The sequence below is a fragment of the Protopterus annectens genome, chromosome 1.part0 (assembly GCF_019279795.1).
Source record: "Protopterus annectens isolate FY-2018-M chromosome 1.part0, PAN1.0, whole genome shotgun sequence".
NCBI classification, from domain to species: domain Eukaryota; kingdom Metazoa; phylum Chordata; order Ceratodontiformes; family Protopteridae; genus Protopterus; species Protopterus annectens.
Window position 1 is genome coordinate 846232519 of NC_056725.1, and position 22075 is coordinate 846254593.

At 44.5% G+C, this 22075-nt stretch overlaps 1 protein-coding gene across 1 annotated transcript in view; it reads right to left on the reverse strand.

Moving 5' to 3' along the window:
* KPNA5 (karyopherin subunit alpha 5) overlaps window positions 1–22075 on the reverse strand; it is a 710535-nt gene that overhangs the window by 335929 nt on the left and 352531 nt on the right. The gene's annotated exons all lie outside the window — the stretch shown is intronic.

A 22075-nucleotide genomic window follows, 5' to 3' on the forward strand; every position in this document is an offset into this window, starting at 1 on the left:
TTGAAACGCCCTTCACCTCCTTCAGTGGTATCAACTCTCACTCGCCCACAAACTAGTAAACCATCCACTAAATGTCCCATCCCTCCAGAATCTACTCCAACCCTATCACACCACCAGACCACTAAGATCCAGCAGCAAAAATCACTTGCAGATCACTAAAGCCAATAACTCTGCTGGTGAAGCACTATTCTCTTGCGCCATAGCCAAATTATGGAACTCACTCCCACCCACAATTACCTCCATACCATCATGCACCCACTTCAAAACTTTACTAAAAGCGCAACTAAAAACATGCTGGCTATGCCCTTGCAACTCCCACTCTAATATCATCCACCCCATCCAACCACTACCTTTCTTTCCACTCCACTAACTACCTTGATTATATAAGCCAGTACTTATTATACAGCACAAACTTCTTCTTCTTGTAACATTTGTTAAGGTCTGGTATGCACTTCACAGATAAAGATTCTAGTTGTCTACTGATGTACTATGTTCTTCATCTGTAAATATGTTGTAAGTAATTGCTATGTAAATTGTTATTCACTATGTAATCCAATGTATATACTGTCTGTTTATTTTAACTGTGGAGCTTTTCTCCCCGGGCCTCCGCTGAAAATGGACCTACGTCCAGTCGGACACTCCCGGTCAACAAATTTAAATAAACAAATAACCAACTGTCCATTACGCAATTCAGATCACTCAGCTTTTGAATTTAATACAATACCTAAAGCTTTTCATACAAATCAACGAAAAAGTATTGTTGAGGAGTCCAAGCGGTTTGGATCCAATTAATCAAATCAATTATATGGACTTGAATTCCTCCAAGATAAATAAATGTCAAATGACAGGACTTGGGGAGGGGGGGAATTTTGTCTGGATTTAAGAAAACAATGACCAACAGTTTTTACTGACGACTACACCTCCATGGTGGAATACCAAACTTTTTTTTTGGGGGGAGGGGGATTTATACTCTGGAAGAGGCTCAAGAGAAATAATTTAAAATGGGACTGTAATTTAGTCTCCAGAAGGTTACATGAATCTGAAATTAGCAAAAAGTAAATGTGAAGATAATTTAGTCAGTAGCCATTGTTCTAAGAAATTTTATTATTGCATTAGACACCGGTAATAAGGTTAAATCTTTTGAACCAATTTCTATTTGAGGAAGTGCTAAATGGAGAATTACTGGAGAGTTTGCTCAATCAGCGCCTTGGGGCAGTAGATGCTAAATTGATGAGGTTTCTGATGTTAGAAATATAACAGACTACTATATGTGCCCAATTTTCAATCTGACCCTTGTGTGAAAATCTGAGCCAGTCCCTCAAAACAAAAGCAATTCTGTTTGAAACCAACCAAAACAGCCAAAGCACCCAGCCTAGGTTAAAAGTGGAGGATGACTTTCACAGGCATTCCTGATAAAAAAAGGTACCCATCATGTTTGTCCATTATCCCCCATTTGCTCTGTATTTAGAGCCTCTAGCATTGAAACTTCTATCAGTTAGTCACATGGGCTATCATGTCTGAAGCCATATTATCACATCCCTTTATGTAGATCAACTCTGATTTAACAGATCCGGATTGGTACTTGGCCCACATTTTTAAACAGCTGACTCTCTTTTGGGATTCTCTTTGGCTATAAAGTTAACTATGACAAGACTGCAGCTCTTAAGTTCCATCTAGGACTCTTAAGAATAAATATCCATTATCTGTGGTCTCACACTAAAATAAAATATTTGGGTGTTAATTTGACGGCACAACTAACTACCACAGTCCAAATAGTTATTAATTCACTTTATCAAAATTCCATCAAGTTTACTGAAAACTAGAGAGGGATAATACTTTATTTTTTTATACAGCAAAAATAGCAGTCCAAATGCTTGTATTACCTCAGCTCTTATTTCTCAAAATATTTTAGCCCCCCCCCCCCCACCCACACACATTTACCAATTTGATTAGGCATCAGCACAATTTTGTTTGGTTCCAAGGAGCACAGAGCAGCCTGGAACAAGTTAACCCTTTCCAAACTGAAAGCAGGCCATGGAGTACCCAATCCAGAACTCTAAAGATAAGGCAGTTTTAGATATGCATATTGCCTAATCAGTAAATCAATATACAGCAATTTGTAAGAACCTTATGCTGGTTTTCTTGGAGGGACAGAATACTTCAATTATATCTTTTTTGGGGGAAAAAGTGAAGCCTTGCTCTACTCCTAGGCATAAAAACTTCATATTCAGAGAGACCGCTTAGTCAAAAAATACAGATTAATGGTTTAGAGGAATGAACTGGTCTCCATTCATAAGGCCTCCTCCTGGGGACTCCAGGACCTCAAACTCATTAGATGGTTCAAGAGAAATCCCACCAAACATTATTGGGAACAGCTGGCAGTTGGGTCGGAGTATGGACTATTTTGGCCACTGAATATAATCTACCACCTAGTGCTCTAGGTTTTCATAGGACCCTAGCAGAGAAGTGTCATTTGTTAAAATTTTCAGATGAGGGTAGAAATCGGTCAGGTTGATTTTTTAGAAAGTTTTAGAACTTTAGCATCTCTCCTCCATCAAAAACATATTTTAAAGCTTTATTTACAGCAAACTCACAATATATTTTAAACAAATAGATAAATTTAAAAGTATATGGTTGAAAGACCTGAACAAGATCTTTTGACATACTATTTTAACAATACCCAAGTATTCCTCTATTTCATGAAGATTTAGGCTCTCTGGTTGTCAGTAGCAAACATTTTTTTTTTTTTACACACCTTCTATCCTCCATCGTATTTTCCTGCAAGTCTCCCCTTTCTGTTGGAGATGTAGCACACATAGCCTGTCGGACTGGTCGCACACATTTGGTGAATTCCAATCACTAGTTCATTTTCAAGATGCCCTTCAGCTCCTTTAGGACCAATTCTGAGAAGGGAAAGTTGAGATAAACTTCTATTACTCTCAGTACAGGAAAGGGATACCTTAAATACTCCTACTAATCAGCTGCTAGCTTTAATCATGCTAGTTTACAAAAAATGTACTACCAGGAGATGGAAACCACCTGCCCTCACCCCTATTTAGAATTACTTGTTCTTGATGGAAAATAGAAAGATGGAAAAATCCACATATAAATTGAAAACCCAAAGAAAGTTGAATCAAAAATGGGCCATCCAGGATAGTTGAAGAGCTATCCATTTAAATTAATAGAGGCTAATTTTGAAATTAAATAGATCATTGAGCTTTGTATAATGTACATAATGAAGTTTTTTAGATCTATTCTGTTTATCTTTTAGTTTTTCCTTTCTTTTAAGGTACTGTTAAAAGTTCTACAAATACTACCTTAAAAGTAATAAAGATAAATAAAATTTGTCTTTTGGTTACAAATGATGATTTGGAAATAGTTTGCAATTTGTTTTTTGGGGGGGGGGGGGGGGGACTTTCGTATCTTTGTCCTAGGGATAGGTATTAGCATTAAAGTACAGTTTTGTACCTACCATAAATGTAAATGTTAGTGTTCACACTGCTGCAGTCATTACACTTAGGTTATCCTGCCGTCAGGCGGTCCTGCAGTCGGCCAGAGTTCCAAAGTCTTGGCCCGGCGTCGGTTGCTGTTGATTCTTCCCTGACGTCAGTGCGCCAGGGGTATACAAGATGCATCCGCCATTTTTCTTGCCCCAGATGTCAAGGTGCCCCCCAAGTAGGTAGGCAATACATATTGCTAATAAAACATATATACAAAATAAAAACAATACCTTCAGTTACAAGCAAATACACCACAAGGGTTGTATAGGACAGAAAGGTATAGGTAAGTCCAGCTAGGACAGAGGGGATGGAGGGAGGGTAACCTGGACTGCAGCAGTGTGAACACTCAAACATCTACATTTAGGATAGGTACAAAACTGTGCTATGTTCGTGTTACACTGCTGCAGTCGTTACACTTGCGTAGAATCCCAAAGCTGAGGTTGGGTGGCTGGTCTATAAAGAGTTAGGATTGGCTATGAAGACCTGCAGAACTGCAGTGGCAAAGCCTGCTCTGGATTTAGAGTAGAGAGGCAAGTGGTAATGCTTGGTAAAGGTGTGCACTGAACTCCAAGTTGCGGCCTCCAAAATTTCCTTGGTTGGTACTCCTCTGAGAAAGGCTGTTGAAGTGGCAGTTGCTCTGGTAAAATGTGGCCTAATGTTATTAGGGACAAATTTCCCATGCTGTGTGTAGCAGTAACCAATACAGTGCCCTAACCATTTGGAGATTGTCTGCTTTGAAATAGCCTTGCCCTGTGATCCTGCAGCATATGCTACAAACAGTTGCTCAGTTTTCCTGAAAGCTTTTGTTTTGTCCAAGTAGAAGCGTAGTTGCCTGTGCATGTCCAAAGAGTGCAGAAGTTTCGCCCCTTTATTCTGGGGGTTTGGATAAAAAGTTGGCAAATGGATGGTTTGGTTAAGAGCCACATTAGACATCACCTTTGGCATAAAGGTAGGGTTTGTCCTTAAAGAAACCCTGTCCTGATGAAAAATTATAAAAGGTTCCATTGCCATTAATGCCTGTAGCTCAGACTCTTCGAGCTGAAGTTACCACCAGGAGCAGAGCGGTTTTCCATGATAAAAATTTTAGATCGGCTGTATTAGCTGGCTCACAAGGTGGCAGGGTCAGTTTTTCCAAAACAAAATTGAGGTGCCAAGTTGGTGTTGGTGCTCTCCGGGGCAGTCTGTTTTTAGCTCCTCTGAGGTACTGCTTTAGCAAGGGATGAGAGAATAAAGGAGGATACATGTTGTAATGTGCTGAAATGGCAGAGGCGTGGATCTTAACTGATGAGAAGGATAGGCCTTTGTCCAGCATCTCAGTTAAGTATTGTAAAATCTGAGGAATGTTTGGGACAAGAGGGTCAAGGCTTTGTGCCTGGTTCCAGGCGCAGAATCTCTTCCATTTTTCTGAGTAAGATTTCCTGGTGCTAGGGCTCCTGGCCTCCAAAATGACATCCATAACAGCTTTAGAGAGAGGCGTTGCCTGTTTGACTAATGAATCTGCCATGCAGCCAGGTTTAGGGTTTTGAGCTGACCATGCAGGATCCGATTGTTTTGTTGAGTCAGAAGATGTGAAAATTGAGGCAAAATCCATGGTGGGCCTTGAGCTAAGTTCTTTAAGATTGGGTACCTATGCTGGCATGGCCAGTCTGGAACAATCAGGATCATCTGTGGTTTTTCTTGTCTGGCTTTTAGGAGTACCTTTGAAAGGAGAGGCAGTGGTGGGAAGGCATAAACTTTTAGGCTTTTCCAGCTGAACAAGAGAGCATCCACTTTCCAGGCTTGTGTGTGATAAGTCCTTGTGCAGAATTTTTGTAGTTGGCAATTCAGTGGGGAGGCAAAAAGATCTATGTCTGGGCATCCCCATTTTTGCGTTATCATGCTGAAGATTTGTGGATTCAGTTTCCATTCATGAGGGTCCATGATATTTCTGCTTAGATCGTCTGCCAGAGTATTTTTCTTTCCTAGCAGGAATTGTGCTTGCAGATGAACTTGATAAGTTAGAGCTGCGTTCCACAAGGTCATGGCTTGCCTGCACAGGGGATAAGAATGACTGCCCCCTTGCTTGTTTATGTACCACATTACTGTGGTGTTGTCTGTCTTTAATAAATGTCCTGGATGCAGAAGGTCCTTGAAAGCTGTTAGGGCATTTGGAACAGCCAACATCTCTTTTTAATTGATGTGAAAATGCATTTGGTCTGTGGTCAATTTGCCCTGAATACATTTTCCTGCCATGTGTGCTCCCCAGGCGTAGTCCGAAGCATCTGTGTCTGCCTGGCTGTGGGTAAAGTGAAAAGCTGACCCTTGAGGTGACATGCCTGTGCCCACCATCAAAACTCCTGTTGTAGGCAGGGAATTATTGGTATTACTGCTTCAAAACTATGAGAGTGCAGAGTTCAAACACATTTTAGGTACCATTGTAAATTTCCTCATATGCAGTCTGGCATATGGAATTAGTAGTATGCAGGATGCCATGAATCCCAGGGCCTGCAGAATTTTCTTGCAGGAAGATGGGGCTTTTTTGCCAGTAGTTGAAAATATTGAGTCAGTTGTCCTTGTTTGTCTGGCGTGAGATAAGCCATCTGTGCAGTTGTATTTAAGCTGGCACCCAGGAATATTATCTGTTGTGAGGGCACTAGTTTTGACTTCTTTTCGTTTACTGTGTACCCTAGAGAAATTAGCAAACTTTTTACAAATGCCAGATGCTTTAGAAGAAAGTCCTTTGCCTCTGCTTGGATGAGGCAGTCGTCCAGGTATGGATATATTTGAATTCCATTTTGTCTGCAAAATGCAATTACTGGTGCCAGGCACTTTGTGAAGAACCTGGGCGCAGTAGATAAGCCAAAGGGCAGTGCAGAGAATTGGTAGTGCAGTGTACCAGCTTTGAATCTAAGGTATATTCTGTAATTTTGTCTGATAGGGACATGCAGGTATGCCTCTGAGGTCTAGAGTAACAAGCCAAGCCTTCTTGCCCAGCATGGGAAGAAGCTGCTGTAGTGTCAACATTTTGAATTTCGGAACATCCAGGTAAGTATTTAGAGTTGAAAGGTCTAGTATGGGTCTCCAGGCTTTGTCCTTTCTGGGGACCAGGAAGAGTCTTGAGTAAAATCCTTGTTCTTGTTCCTGCTGTGGTACTTTTTGAATAGCTCTCATGTCCATGAGGGCTGATATTTGTTTTTGAGCCTTTGCCCATTGATTTTGTGGCAGGTTTGGCATTCCTTTTAGCCTTAGTAAAGTGTTAAAGTGGAACCTATAACCTTGAGACACAATATTCGGAACCCATTTGTCGTGGGTGATTGCCTGCCAGTTTTGATAAAAAAAGTGCTAGTTTTCCCCCTAAGGGTGCTGCCAAAAGGGAAGTGCTTGGCGTACGAAGGGGGGAGTCATTGGGATGGTTTCCTGTATGGTTGAGATTTGTCCTCACCGCCTTTTGGGGTTGAGGTACCCCACTGTAGTCTGTTAGAGCCTTGGGGTTGAGATCTGCCTCTTGGGCGTCTGTATCTGCCTCGCTGTGGCCTGACACTGGAATGTCTGACACTGGAAAGGACCAATTTTTTGTAGGCCAATTTCTGCTAAATCGAGGTGGCTGTACCTGTAAGAAATCTTTGACTGTTTGCATAGATTTAGCTTTATCCTCAATTTTCTTTTAACACCTCTTCTGCCTTAACACCAAACAATGCATCATGCTGTAAAGGAGCATCCAATAGTTTTGCCTTAACATGATCAGGTAAACTGTTCTTTTAACCAAGCATGTCTTCGAATCACAGAACCTGTAACTGCGACTCTACAAGAGGCCTCTAAAGAATCAAAACCACATTGCAGAGTATGTTTTCCCACCTGTTCAACTGCATGCAATAAATCCTGCATTTCTTTATAGTCAGGAGCTTCTGAGCTTGTAAGCATTTTCTGTTTTAACTGAGCCATTAAATATTATTGGTACTTAAGCATGTGAAACTGGCAATTTAAAGCCCTTACTGCTAAAGTTGCAGAAGTGTAAACTTTCTTCCCCCATCTATCCAATGCTCTGGAATCTGTCAGAGGGGACTGGATTTTTTGCAATGGAAGCCTTAACCCCTTTGGGACCCTGGGAAATGGTTTCTGGGTCAGCAGAAAAAGAAGTTATGTACTCACCACAACATTCCATCTGAGTAGGTACTTCATTTGTCTGCAACCTGTGGGTATCGGATCCGATCTCGGATCCGAGCCGGCAGCTGTCCAAGCTACAAGATCCGAGCTCCTAGCTCCTCCCCCTACCCATAATCCCCTGCTATGTGCTACATTACCTCAGATCGAATTTTTTGACTCTTACACAACTCCTACCTTCGATAGAGGAAGTAACACCAGATAACTGTTCTAAAGCAGAACAAAGATTTCTTTGGTGATCAGGAATCCCGAAAGGTTCGGGGGATGGCAGGGGGGGTCGGTTGCAGACAAATGAAGTACCTACTCAGATGGAACGTTATGGTGAGTACATAACGTCTTTATCTGAAGTAGTTACTTCATTTGCTCTGCAACCTGTGGGACAGAGTCCCCAGCTACCTAGGGAAAAACCCTGGGCGGAGTTATGGAAGGATATTCCGAAGCACCGCAGAGCCAAAGGAAGCCCTACCTCTCGATACCATATCCAACTTATAATGAGAAATAAACGTATGTGAAGAGGATCAGGTAGCTGCTGTGCATGTGTCATCCAAGGAGATCCAGGACCAGAAGGCTGCAGAGGTGGCCACAGCCCCTGTAGAGTGAGCGCGAATTCCGGTAGGAACCGGTTTGCCTGCAGATAAGTACCCATGAACTATGCATTGACAAATCTAATTTGCTACAGTCACTTTGGAAATGGCCTTACCCATGGCCGATTTAGCAAATGATACGAACAACTGGTCCGACTTGCGAAAATCTTATAGTTCTGTGCAGGTAAAAACACAGTTGTCTGTGCACATCCAATTTACGCAATTTGTATTCTCCTCTATTCTGAAAATTTGGGAAGAACACGGGTAAGTTTATTTATTGATTGATATTTGACTCCGAAGCCACCTTAGGTAAGAATGACAGATTTGTCCTGAGGAACACTCTATCCTTGTGAAAAATGAGGTAAGGATGCTTCATACATAAAGCTTGAAGTTCTGACACCCTTTTGGCTGAAGTAATGGCCACCAAAAAGGCTGTTTTCCAGGATAAGAATTTTAATGGAATCAAAGCCGCGGGTTCAAAGGGTGGGCCTGTCGAGGCTTGTAAGACTAAGGTCAAATCCCATGGAGGCACCACCACTTTCACCGGATGCTTCAAGAGAAAAACGCCCAGAAAGAAGGTTTTACATAATTTTGTAGAAGCCAAAGATCCTAGTCAGTCTCCCACATGGAAATGGGAGATGGCTGCCAATTGCACTAACTGTAGAAGCACTTGCTCCATGTCTAAATATCAGCGACAGGAAGTCTAGAAAAGTAGGAATAGGAACTGTAAATGGATCCAGGCCTCTATCTTTAGCCCAGACAGAGAAACGTTTCCATTTGCTGTAGTAAATCTTCCTAGTAGTCTGCTTATGTGCTGCGACTAGAATGGCCTTAACAGGAGATGAGATACCGGGAGTCCTAGCCATCAGTGGAACTGGAGCAACCAAGCCGCAAGCTTGAGGTTCACCAGGTTTGGGGATTGGTATCCCGCCGGATGCGAAATCAGGTTTGGAATGGGATCCAGTATCCATGGCTGAGATGCACTGCGAGACCACAGGTAAGGGAACCAGATCTGGCGAGGCCAGAATGGGGCTATGAGGATAACTCTGCTCCCCAACCAATGGGCTTTCTGTATGAACTTCGTCATGAGCGGAAGGGGGGGGGGTAAGCATAAAGTAGAGCGGGCGGCCAAGCATGGACTAGAGCGTCTCTGGGATTCTCCCCTTCAAGGGGAAGTATTGCGAAGTACTCGGTGCATTTTGTGTTTAAGGGAGAAACAAAATGATCGCAGCAAGGCCAACCCCATTTGCGGAAGATCTGCTTCGCAACTGATGGTTTGAGAGACCACTCTGAGTGAAAATTACTCTGCTCAGTTTGTCCGCCAAAATGTTGTCCGACCCGGAATGTACGTTGCTACCAGAAAACGGTTGGTGGATATCGCCCATTCCCACACTCTCATAGCTTCCCGGCAAAGTGGGTAGGACCTGGTTCCTTCTTGCTTGTTTATGTACCAGACCACTGACATGTTGTCTGTCTGGATTGCAATAGTTCCCAGAGGTAGAAGGTTGTGGAGAGCTTGCAACGCTAGAAGCACCGCCCTCATCTCTAGGACACTGATATGCAAAGCGGTCTCTAGGGGAGGGAGTCCACGTGCCTTGGACGGTTCTGCCCGAACAATGACCCCCCACCCACCCGAGGCGAGAAGCGTCAGTGGTCAGCATGGCTTGGGGGGGGGGGGGGACACAACAAAGGGCTTCCCTTTCCTCAGCTCTAGGGCGTGGAGCCACCAAAGAAGGGAGTGCCAGCAAACTCTGCTCAGAGGAAATGGGGTTTTCAACAGATTGAGTAGTAGGGACCACTGAACTTGAAGGGTCCACTGCAGAATCCTCATTCGCAGACGTGCGTGAAGGGAGAGGCTGATTGCTGCTGCCATAGATCCTAGTGCCCTCAGGACTAATTCCGCCACCGGGGCCGGACTTTGAAGAAGAATTAGCACCTGAAACGACAAGCTGTTTAGCCTGTCTGCAGTTAGCATAGCTCGAGAGATGCGGGTATCTAACTTGGCCCCTATGAACTCCAGGACCTGTACGGGGCAAAGAGAGGATTCCTGGAGGTTTACAGAGATGCCTAAGCTCCGGGCAAGGGTCAGAGCATAATCTCTTGCCACGCAGAGATGATGCCTGTTGGTGGCGGTAAGGAGCCAGTCGTCTAGGTATGGGAAGACCTGAATGCCCTGAAGTCTCAGGTGGGCTGCAACCACTGCCATGACCTTGGTGAACACCCTGGGGGCTGAGGTGAGGCCGAACGGGAGAACCCTGAACTGGTAATGACTGGCTCCCAGACGGAAGCGGAGAAACTTTCTGGATAGTCTGTCCATCAAGATGTGGTAGTACGCATCCTTGAGGTCTACAGAGCACATCCAGTCGTTCTGCCGCAGAAGGGGGAGAATAGATTGGAGGGTGACCATCCGGAATTTTTCTTTGGGAATGAACAGGTTCAAAGCGGAGAGGTCTAGAATGGGTCTTAGGTCCCCCGTCTTTTTTGGCACTAAAAAGAACCTGGAGTAATAACCCAATATGGACTGGTCTGGGGGGACGGGCTGGATGGCTCTTTTCTAGCAACTTCAGGACTTCTGAAGCTGCTGCCTCCCTTCGATCGGGTGGAACATCTGGGAGGTGTCTGGTCGAGGGAGGGTGGTTTATGAAGGGGATGGTATAACCTCTGGATATGATGCGGAGCACCCATCGATCTGTCATAATGGACTCCCAGTTTGACAGGTGCTCCGACAACCGCCTCCCGACTGCCTCCAGAGAGGGACAGCCGGGTAAACCCTCAGGGCTGCTGCATGGGTCTATCTGGGAAGGGTTCCCTGGACCCGAAGTTACGCAGTCCCCCTCTGCCTCTGGGCCGGCGTCCTCCTTGTCCTCCTCTGCCTCCAGAGGACGAGGGGTCCGAAGCTGGATGGGATTGCTGGGACTTACGGAAACACAGCTTCTTTTGTCCCCTCTGATTCCTAGAAAAGGATAGTTTGGGATTAGAGAAGCAGACCCCGATGGCAGACAGCGTCTTCCCATCCTTCTCGCTTTGGACCAGCGTCTCGAACGGTCTTGCCGAAGAGCGAAGATCCGTCAAAGGGTGCATTCGCAAAGGACGCCTTGAAGGGATCCGCGAAATCGCAAAGACGGAGCCAGGAGTGACTTCGCAAGACGACCCCGGCTCCGCTGGCCCTAGCAGCTCCCTCCATGGCATGGGAGAGTAGATGCATGGACGTGTTAGAGATGGATTTCAGAGTGGCCATACGAGTCGAGAACACTTTTTTTGTCCTCGACCGACATGGACTCCGGGGGGGCTGTAGCGTATTCCTCAAGTCTCGATGCAGCCTAATGGTATGTGCCATATAGTTCAGCGCCCTTATAGAAAAGGTCGCTGAACTAAACATCCGCTTCCCAATGCAGTCCAGTGCCCGAGATTCCTTATCTGGTGGGTGAACCGAAGAACTCTCCTGCGCGAGTTCTCTTGGTGGCAGCCGCCACTAACATGGCATCCACGGGGGTTCCCTTGGCCCAAGACTGTCTATCCACTGGGGGGCTAAGGATCTTGTCGGGTCGCTTCGGGATAGGCTCCACGGTGTCTGGCTCCTTCCACGCCCTGGTAGTAATTAGGTCTACCAGGGGGTCAGCCGGAGGGGACACCCAGGAGGTAGAAGGGCCTGCCTCAAATGCATCCAGGAACACGGATTCATCCACGGAAGGTTTCTGGGCAGACCACCCCCCTCTAATACGCAACATTTCCATGATATCTCCGAAGGAGACATCCTCAGAGGGTGACCTTGGGGAACCTTCCCCTTCATCTAAATCCGTGTCGGTTGTAACAGACTCGGGGGAGTCCAGGTGCCTCCTCTTGCACCGACGTTTACGAGGGACCTCCTCGGTGGGACTGTCCGAAGAGGGATCGTCAACGGGGTCCTGTTCCTCCAAGGGAACCAACTGGAGGGCTTGAGCAGGCTGTCCCGATGGTCGGATGATGGAGGAGAGACCCACATGCAGCGGGGGTACGGGAGGATCAGACGCCCGAACCGGGGACCTGGAGGTCCTCGACAGTACCCTCTCCACAACCTCAAAAGCCGAAGGAGAGCTACTCTCGCCAGGCTCAGAGCGCAATCTCCTCGGCTCCGAGGTAGGGATCGGGGTCGGAGACGATGCAGCCGGAGCCGAGAGAGAGGTGTGCTCCGAACCCAACGGAGCCAAAGGCACACCAGGCTCCCCCAGATCCGATGCTCAGCCCTCGGCCCCGAGATCTGGGATCCGACAGACTCGAAGGCACAGTCGGCGAAGCGACCGGAGCTATCGGCACAGACGAATCCCTGTTTCTGAAGGGGCCCGGATCCGATAACTCCGAGACCCGAAAATGGGTCGGAGAAGGAGTAATCTGAGCAAACATGGGGGCCGCGCCCCCCCCCGCTGGGGGGGGGGGCAAGAGCACCCCCATCTGCATCTGGGTCTGGATGAGTCGGCGCATCATCCGATCCATATCCACTTCAGTGAGGCTTCTGGTTGATCTTGAAGTCGTTGAGGAGGGCCGGGAGAGCCGCCTCGACGACCTCGAGGGAGACCGATCCTCCTCCTCCAGCTCCGGAGAAAAACGAGGCGAACGGAGCAGAGAGGGGGAGGATCCAGAGACCCTCGAGGGAGACCTAGCCAGTTTAGACGACAGGGCTGAGGGTTGAGTCTCAGCCCGCCTTTTGTGGGACTTGTGTCCCTTGTCCTTATGCCTTTTCTCCACCGTAGTGGAGGTACCTGAATCCCCCGAACTCACAACCAAAGAGGGAGGTTGAGTCCCAGGTTGAGTCGGGGGTACAGAAGGCGCGAGGGCTGCAGAGACGGCCTGTGCCTGAGAGGGGGAGGAAGAAGAAGCTGATTCCTGAGGCAACAAGCCCGCCAGGATCAGCTTGTTCTTCCTGTCCCTGAGAGCTCGGGGATTAAAGGCAGAGCAGATTGTGCAGGCCGATGACAAGTGGGCCGCCCCCAAGCATAAAACGCACTGTGTGGCTATCTGCTGGCGAAAGCTTATGGCCACACTCAGTACATTTCGAGAAAACCGCCTTAGGCCCTTCAGCCATAACACCACTCACACCAAGAACACACCCAAACACTAAGAGGGGGGAGGGTGAAAGGCGGGAACTACCAGAAAAACTGGTTAGAAAGGAAAAACAAAGATATCTAACTAAACTACACTATAGCTAACTAACCCCAGGAACTACACACACTCAACTAGAAAAAGGATTTTTTTTTTTTTTTTTGACAGAAAAAAGAAAAGGTTCAATCTCACCAAAAGCCAAGGAGCTCTTCAAACGTAGCTGCTTCAGCCGCGGCAAAAAAACGATCTGAGGTAATGTAGCACATAGCAGGGGATTATGGGTAGGGGAGGAGCTAGGAGCTCGTATCTTGTAGCTTGGAAAGCTGCCGGCTCGGATCCGAGATCGGATCAGATACCCACAGGTTGCAGAGCAAATGAAGTAACTACTTCAGATGGGTTTTTATAAAGAAACTTGAGAGTCAGGGACTCTATAGTACCTATCTGGTTTGGCTGGTGCAGGGGGCAAAGAATCAAAAGATAAGCTGGATTCATAACACATCATCCACAATATCTAACACAGGCGGAATAGCAAGGGGCCTGTGCTGAGGCAATAAAAGGAAGTCCCTGAGCCTTTTCTTGGATTCTGAAAAATCCTGACTTTACCAATGGAAATGCTCCCTCATGGTATGTAAAGTTTCCCCAAAAGAGTAATCCTCAGGAGCAGAGGCTGAAGGGATAGATTCTCCAGCATCAGAGTCCTCATAGGGGGCTAGAGAGTATCCCTGGCCTGAAGAGGAATCAGAGGAAATGGAAACCTGATCAGAGGAATCAGTCTGTATCCTGCCTAGGCCTTTTCTCAGGAGGGGGATGGGAACTCCTGATTAGAGTAATGAGGTCTCCGGCCATTTTGAGCATCTGTTTCTTAGGCATGGAGGACTGTCCAGGAGAATGCTGTACTTGCTTCTTTGTCTTTAATGGTGTTTTTGTCTTGGCTGTTGCTTTAATGGCAAGTTGTGAAGGTCTGAAAACACCCTCTGAAGCAGATGCCTGCTCAGCGGCTCCAGATCCATCTGGGGAATTAGTTTCCTTAGGCCCAATACCTTGAGTTTCCAAAGGCCTAGTTGTCTCCACGTGGGAGTCTGAGGCGGCCTGTGGCTCTGTGGTAGCGGGTGTCAGGGGATGCGAAAGTGCCTCACTGAGAACCGGTGACTGGCCTAGAAGAGGCTTCATCGGTTTTGGACCTCGGATGCCTGTCCTTATCCTTGCATTTTTTATGAATTGCAGTCGCCGGTTGTTCCGACGGCATTGTATAATTGAACCTTCAGCCAAAGTAATGCAAAGAAATCAAAACGTCGTTTTATAGCGCGTTTGTTAAATCTGGCACAAAACCGACAACTATTGACGTTGTGATCAGGGCCTAGGCATGGAATTTGCTTCCCACAAGAAATACAATTAACTTTTTCTGACATCGGTCTGAAGCAAGAAAAAAGTTTCCCCAATGGGGTACTTCGCTTTATTGAAGACTTCGGATGTGAAATTCGACTTCGAAAATCTCAGAAGTCGGCCGACCGGCACTTGCAAACTGCTTTTGCTTCGGGCACCGCGCGGCAAGAAAGACTGAAGAAAATGGTGTCAGATGCATCTTCTATACCCCTGGCGCACTGACGTCCGGGAAGAATCGACAGCAACCAACGCCGGACCAAGACTTTGGAACTCTGGCTGACTGCGGGACCGCCTGACGGCAGGATAACCCAAGTGTAATGACTGCAGCAGTGTGACACAAACATCCAGACATCTGCCAGAAGTTGGGTTTACCAGGGAGATTACTGCTGGGTCTGATCTGGGGGGGTAAGGATACAGAAGACTGTATAAAGTCCCTCAATTGTACAAGTTATCTGATTTCTTGGGGGAAGCAGGCTGGTGGTCAGGTAAGTTGCAGGATGTAATAAATACATCTTTAAATGCTGAAAAGGAGTAACTAGCTTAAGTTCAGGATATTCCAGCTACAGTAAACTTTCTTGAAACTGCAGAACGTCATTTTGGTTCCCTGCAACAACAGATTCATTCTGGAAACAGTTTTAGAAAGAGAAGTTTCAATGGGACTGACAGAAGCCACACTTCTCAGAGTCAGAATCGGAAACCTTGGCGGGGGGCAGAAGTTGTCCTTTCACAGTAGTTTTGTGGTTCAAAATCTTGAACAGCTTCAGAAAATAAAGAGGCTTTTTTCTTTTTTAAAAAACAAGAAATGGCAAAACTGTAAAAGTCAACAGCCTGAACTAAACCTGAGCCAAGCCTAATAATTCACTCCTGTCCAAAGTAACAAACAGAAGATGACGCGTATAACTTTTTGCTTCTTTTTGACAGGAAATTCTGAAGCAGACCTAATTTTCACAGGCAAAACCTCCCAAAGTACAGGCATCCTAGTCTGGCTAGGCAAAGATGCATTATTCCCTGCTCCTTCTTCCAGGACTGAAAAGACTGTGGCTTTTTCCTTGTCCACCAAGGGTGATCAACAGCTGTAGAGGATGTCAATCTACAGTTCATGACTGCTGTAGAGACTACAAGCTGAGGGAGCCAAGGAAAAAGATGAATGGTCTAAAGAGCTTGAAATTGTCAGAGACTCCACTATTGGTGAACGAGGCATTTTAGAAGTCTGCTGTATTAGCAAGGGTGTTTATGGATTTTTTTTTTTTTTTTGTGGCTGAAAGGAAGAATTAACTTGTAGGTTCTTTCAAGGTAAAGCCAAAAAAGATGTTATATTCCCTGGGAACCTTACCAACACTAGTCCGTAAAGCAGGTAAGTAGCATAAAAATTACTTCCACCAGGAAAAAAAATGGGTGAAAAGGCACTTGCACTTAAACCCAAAGTAAAATGACAACTTTTTACCAAGGAAAAAGTTTTAAATTGGTTTTAACGACGTTTCCCACAAAAGAAAAGTAGTTCACCTTCTGTTAAAATTAAGAAGTGACGTTTTTCCAACAAATGGAAGCCATCTGCTCACAATGGAAAGTGTTAGACGACTGATCCTTAAAAGCCCACGAGAGACGTGCTCTCTTCAGCAGCAGGAAAACTCTGAAGGGCTTGGTGCCCAAACTCTCTTCAGCTCAAGCTGAGTAATGGTTTGGGGATGTAGATGGTTTTATAAGCTTTGGAAGCTTGCCTTCTGTTATACCCTTAGCAGAATATAAACTACATAGCTAAGGCTACTGCAGATGTTGACATGCACTCCAGAGGCCTGAAGACTTCCCTTACATGAAGTGGTGCCTGTTGGAAAAACTAAAAAACAGGAAGCTGAGAATTAAGCCCCTAACTTTTAAAGCATCCTGACCCCATGGGGAGGCAGATGGTGCTTTGGGATATTTATTGATATCCCCAAGATAGTTAGACATGACTGTCCTGAGTTATTGCTAGTACCGGATCTGAACCAAGCATTCATCTGCATAAATTTAAATATGCATGCTCTGAAGTCCGATGTGGGCAAACACAGGAACTAAACATTTAGTGTATACCATTTGGGCACTGGAGATCACAAGGTAAACTTGCAGTGGTGTCGTACTATGAACCGGAGGAACCACTGCTGACCATGAAAAATGGGCAAAATAGACATACTTCATCTACACGGACATCAGTAGTGCACTCAAAGGAAGGGTATAGCATAGCCTGCAGTACATTTTGAAATTCTTGATCCTTACAACTTCTTTAGGGCTCCGGAGGCTAGAAATGATCTCCAAGATCTGTCCTTTCCACGCACTAAACAGACAGTGTCTAAAATTAAAAGCCTATACCTCCTCCTCCTATGATGGGACTCTACTGTGCACAGATTGTCTATCCCTGGTCTCAAAACGGTCAACTGGTCAGTAGTTATCAGAGCTGTGTTCTAAGAGGAAATGCTTTCAGGTTATTTTGCACCCTGCAATAAACACCTCCTTTTTCTTGGCATCCACAAATATCAAACCACGTTTTTCCCTCTTCTCTCAAAAAAACAAACAAAGAAACTGTTCGTCTATCAGGCTAGAGGCTCTGCAATATAGTCAAAGAGTGCGCGTGCGCGTCTGTCTGCGTGTGCGTGTCTGTCTGCGTGTCTGTCTGCGTGTGCGTGCACGTGTGTGTGTGTGTGCCTGCACGTGTGTGTACTGTGGGAAGGAAAATGTTAATTGCCTTTTTCCTCTACTCTACTGACTGTCCTGGCCTCTTACTCATCAATACACTTTCTCAAAAGCCTCTGATTAAAGTGTTCGACTCTCATCAGCTTTTAATAAAAGGGGACACTGCTTGGTGAGTAAGTTTCTATTATATCTAGGCTACAGGTAGCTGAAAACAACTGCCCAACAGTGTAGGACCTTCACTCGTGGAACTTTTTTTTTTTTTAAACACAAGTTATCACATATGATACAATCATACATTTATATAAATAAATTGTATACATTACATCGCAAACTATACTGATATAACTGAAATTACAAACATTATACATCACTTAATATATCCAGTCATTTGTCAAACATTACATGGCTCATTCAAATCCTACCTTCTTTTAAACCTCGTTTGTCCTCGGTATGTATTGATCCCACAATTCCAATGTTTTCCTACGTAATTTGTTCCTACCCTTTTCTAAAAATATCAATTCCAGACATTTTATCGGTTAGCATCTTCGCTACTACTAGCAAAGTTGGTTTAGACTTTGATTTCCATTTTCTAGTGATTGCTTTTTAGGCAGCTGCAACAATTAGATTCAGCAAGGCCTTACATCTAGCAAAGTCTGATTCTGTATCAGCTCAAAAAAAAAAAAAAAAAAAAAAAAAAAAAATCATTTCCTTAGTTACACCAATTTGCTCACTCATAGCTCTTGGAAGGAAAGGTGAAGAGCCAGTATTTATCTAGGGGTTCCTGTCATGTCGACTGCAGTTTCTGAAGGCGATTAAGAGCTATTTGCCAAAAAACTAATTAGTGGTGGAGTTTTCATCTTTCTCCACTGTTGTATATGCCAACTTAGAGGTTGCACAAGTTCTGGTGGTGTGCAGTGGGACTAGTATGTGTCCAAGGTTTGTTGCAAATAGTTTTGGCAAATATCTTTTGATTTGCTTTTTCAGAGACTGCTGTCCATATATTGGCATGCATTCTTTACCTAGATAGTCAAGAATATGGCTCCTTACATTCTTTTCAGGCAGGGGATGAATGCTGAGACAAAAGCATGTCTCTACCAATGCTTATAAGGTACAGTCCCAGCAGATACATCATTGGCATTATATCCACATTTATTGGCATGTTGACCTACCTTCTGGGAGATGTGTGTGTGTGTTCAGTCTCATCTTTACAGCACAGCCCTGAAAAGACTTAACTGCTTGAATATTTAATGATGGATATACATTCTTATTAAAATTATCTAGGATCCTGCTTGCCTTGTTAGTCAAGGTATTATTCAAATGTTATTACTGAGTGGTTTGGCCTAAATCCCTCCTCACATTAAGCAAGATTACTAACAGGCCAGCTAGAAGGTTCTTATACAATATATATATATCTTTTTTCTTATCCTCAAAGCTACAGAACCAGGTGGGCTTCCTGGCTAAAGGAGACTGTTAATCTGGCACAAGGGTTGCATTTTTAGAAGCATCCTTCGATACTTAGAGCAAAGGAGCAAGAGGTTTGGACTTTCTTGTATTGAATTACTTGAAGTAAATTTTAATTTTGAGTGTGATAATCATTTCCTTTGAATCCCTGCTAAAAATGTCCTACATTAGGTTTAAAGTCTCTTCAAGGAGGTCCTCAGTCAGCGGCTTAATAAAAATGATTCTTTGTCAGTAATGTACTCAAGGGGACTGTAAAACTGAAGCAAAGATCGGACCCTACTCCTCCTCCCTGAAGGTATCAGAGGCAGACAATGGTTCAGGCTCACTTCCTAACAGCTATGGTAAGATACAGAGATGCTGAGTTTGGCTGCTGAAGGTGTTGGTGTAGCAGTCCATTGCCACTAAAGAATGTACTCTTCAGTGACTTTTCTGTAGTAAGCAGAGACCAGAGAAGATGGAAGAGCCAATATCCCATGGCCCAATGCCTAAATCAAACATCTGGAGAAATGGTTGACTAGAAAAAGCTATACAGAAGTCAACAGGCAAGATGCCCACACAACAAATGGAGGAATATCTCAAAATCCTCCCACATTGACCTGTGTCATGCGGTGAGCCCATGCAAAACTTCTAGCAATGAGCATATATAATGTATCAACACTGCATGGAGAGGATATTTCTGTGGAAGGCATTACCCTCTTCTGACCTCCAAAGGGGACAGAATTAACTGTGCAAAAAACTCTTGGGGGCATACAGACTACACATCTACAGAAGTGGGAGTTCTCGGGTATCTTGCCTGCTTTCCTGTGATTTTTTTCCATTTTGTTGTAGTGTAATCTTTAAATTACTTTACCCCACAAGCAGGGCGACAGACATATCCCAGCAGATGGTAACCACTTTTGCTACTTTAGAAAGCCTTAGGATTCCTAGAGCATCTTTTTGAACACTTTTCTTTTTTAAAAGAAAGAGAAATTCTTGCGTGTACGTTTTGGGTGACCCTTCTCTTACACAGAGATGCAATGAAGATGAAACTGGTTGGTGGGATTTATCTGTCACAAGCATACTTGATGATTTTTTTCCAGGAATGTCATCCAGTCTTGGAAACCCAGAAGAACATCCATGCCAAAAATAGACTCCCCCAAAATATTCAAAATAAATTATCTAGCAAACATAGCAAATCAACAGTAACAGAGGAAATAAAATCCCAAAGGGGGTATTTTCTCACACTGGAAGAGTCCCTGATGGAACTGTTTAACAAATGCCTTTATTGTGATAATTCAGACTGCTCTCCCCTTTCGAACCACCTCCAATCTGAGGTCTCTGGTCTGTGGACTATACCAGTCCATGCAGGGGACATCCAGAGACTTGAAAGTTGATCCAGAAGTCAGCCTGCTGCTAAATTCCCATATTAAATGGGACTGCAGCAGCATGTCCGATATCAAATGCAAGAGTATGTTTGAACACAGGTCATCACAAAAGTGTCACAATGTACCAATGCCTATGGAAATGTCTTGACTTGCTATTTCGTGTCCAAAACACCAAAAAGAAGGAAAATACAGGAGAAGGGAAGAAAAATATGAAATGTCACTCTAATCCTTTAAACTTGATTTTGCGGGAGAAGGCAAGCACACAACACTCCCAACTTTGTCTGTGATATGGTGCTGGCCTTGGCAAGCATTTGAAAACCTAACATGGCACAAGTTTGGGATTTTATGCATGTCTACTGCAGATGTTTACTCTGTTTCTAACATTTATGATGATTTCAGCTACAGAACAGCACCAAACCAAAAATGATGATCAAGTGAGCTATGGTTAATGCTTTTACATACACAAAGCCTTCTTGCCCAGAACGTAACCTAAAACATGGAGCATCACTTCCAAACCAGTCAATGCAGAAGACAGGAATGCAATCATTTTTCTGAAGCATGAGCTATGAAAAAGCATTCCTATAAATACACTGGTTGGATTGTTTTCCATAAGCACAAAGGGTCTCATCACTCCCCATTGAAAGTTCCCTATACTCCCTGCTGAATGGAAGACTCCAAAGAAAAGTTCAGGAGAGAGTGGACTGAGGCGAGCAGGGCTGCACCTGCTAAGTTTTCAATGCATTGTGCATTCCAAAACTGGATATTGCCATCTCTGAGCAATAGGTTGTGGGCTGGGGACGGAAACCTCAATGTGGCCACTAGGAACTTCCTTACTTTCAAAGACCCTGGGGCTCTCACTTTCTCATTATGTAATCATGATGCAGGCCAACTCAGAAGCTAAGGGGTATTTGCTGAAAGGGCAGAAGTGCCAATCCAAGAGAACTTGCCAAAATTGAAGGCACAGACCCCCTACCAAGCAGCTGCACACAGATCTTGTCCAAATCTGACACTGTAGTCAGGGGCTTCAAAAGATGCTTACCTCAGTTTCCCTAGACTTCAGCATATTTGTATGTTTTTTTTTTTTTTTTTTTTTTTTTTTTTTTTTGAGGAAGGCTCCCAGAGGCATTTGACATCACCATGGTTGCCTAAAATCAGGCTCATGCCTCTTTTTGAAGCAACAAATTCCTGTACAGAATTCTGACAATGTCAGATTGCGCTCAGGGTGAATGATGATTACTATGGAGTCCATGTTGTGCTCCCAGCCAAGGCAAAAAAAAAAAAAAACATCGAAATCCTTATGTGGTACCAGTTTGCCTCACAGTAAACAGTTTACTTAAAATTTAGTTCAGAAGAATTGTGTTAGAGTCAGACATTATCTATTTAGTAATAAGCATCAAACAAGAGGAGAGAATTATTCATTAAGGGGTACTTTTTGTCTCTGGAAGGTGGCCCTCTGACCGGCTACATATGCTGTGAACAGCATGCGACCAACACAAACTAAGACTGATCTGAAAATAATGCTGGTCAGTACATCTTTTATACAACGATTGCCCTCAGAATGGGAGGAAGAGGAGGATGTTTGTTGGACATCTAGTGGATGCTGGAGCTTGAATACTGGCCGGCTACAGGAAGAATATGCCAAAAACTGATGAATGCAACAGTGAATACTACAATGAACATGTTAAATCTCAAAGTGCACAAAATATTACATGCCCTCGAGTAAATTAACTATGCATCTAGTCGTAAAATCAACCACTTGAGAAACCTGAGAACTATACAACTGAAATTTCACTATGTAGTGTTACACCCCTCATAGCATACATGGTTTATCTACCCCCTAGTTCTCGGTCTCTATTCCACCACAATGCTGAAGTTCAGCAACCAATGCAAGTCATTATGCAAA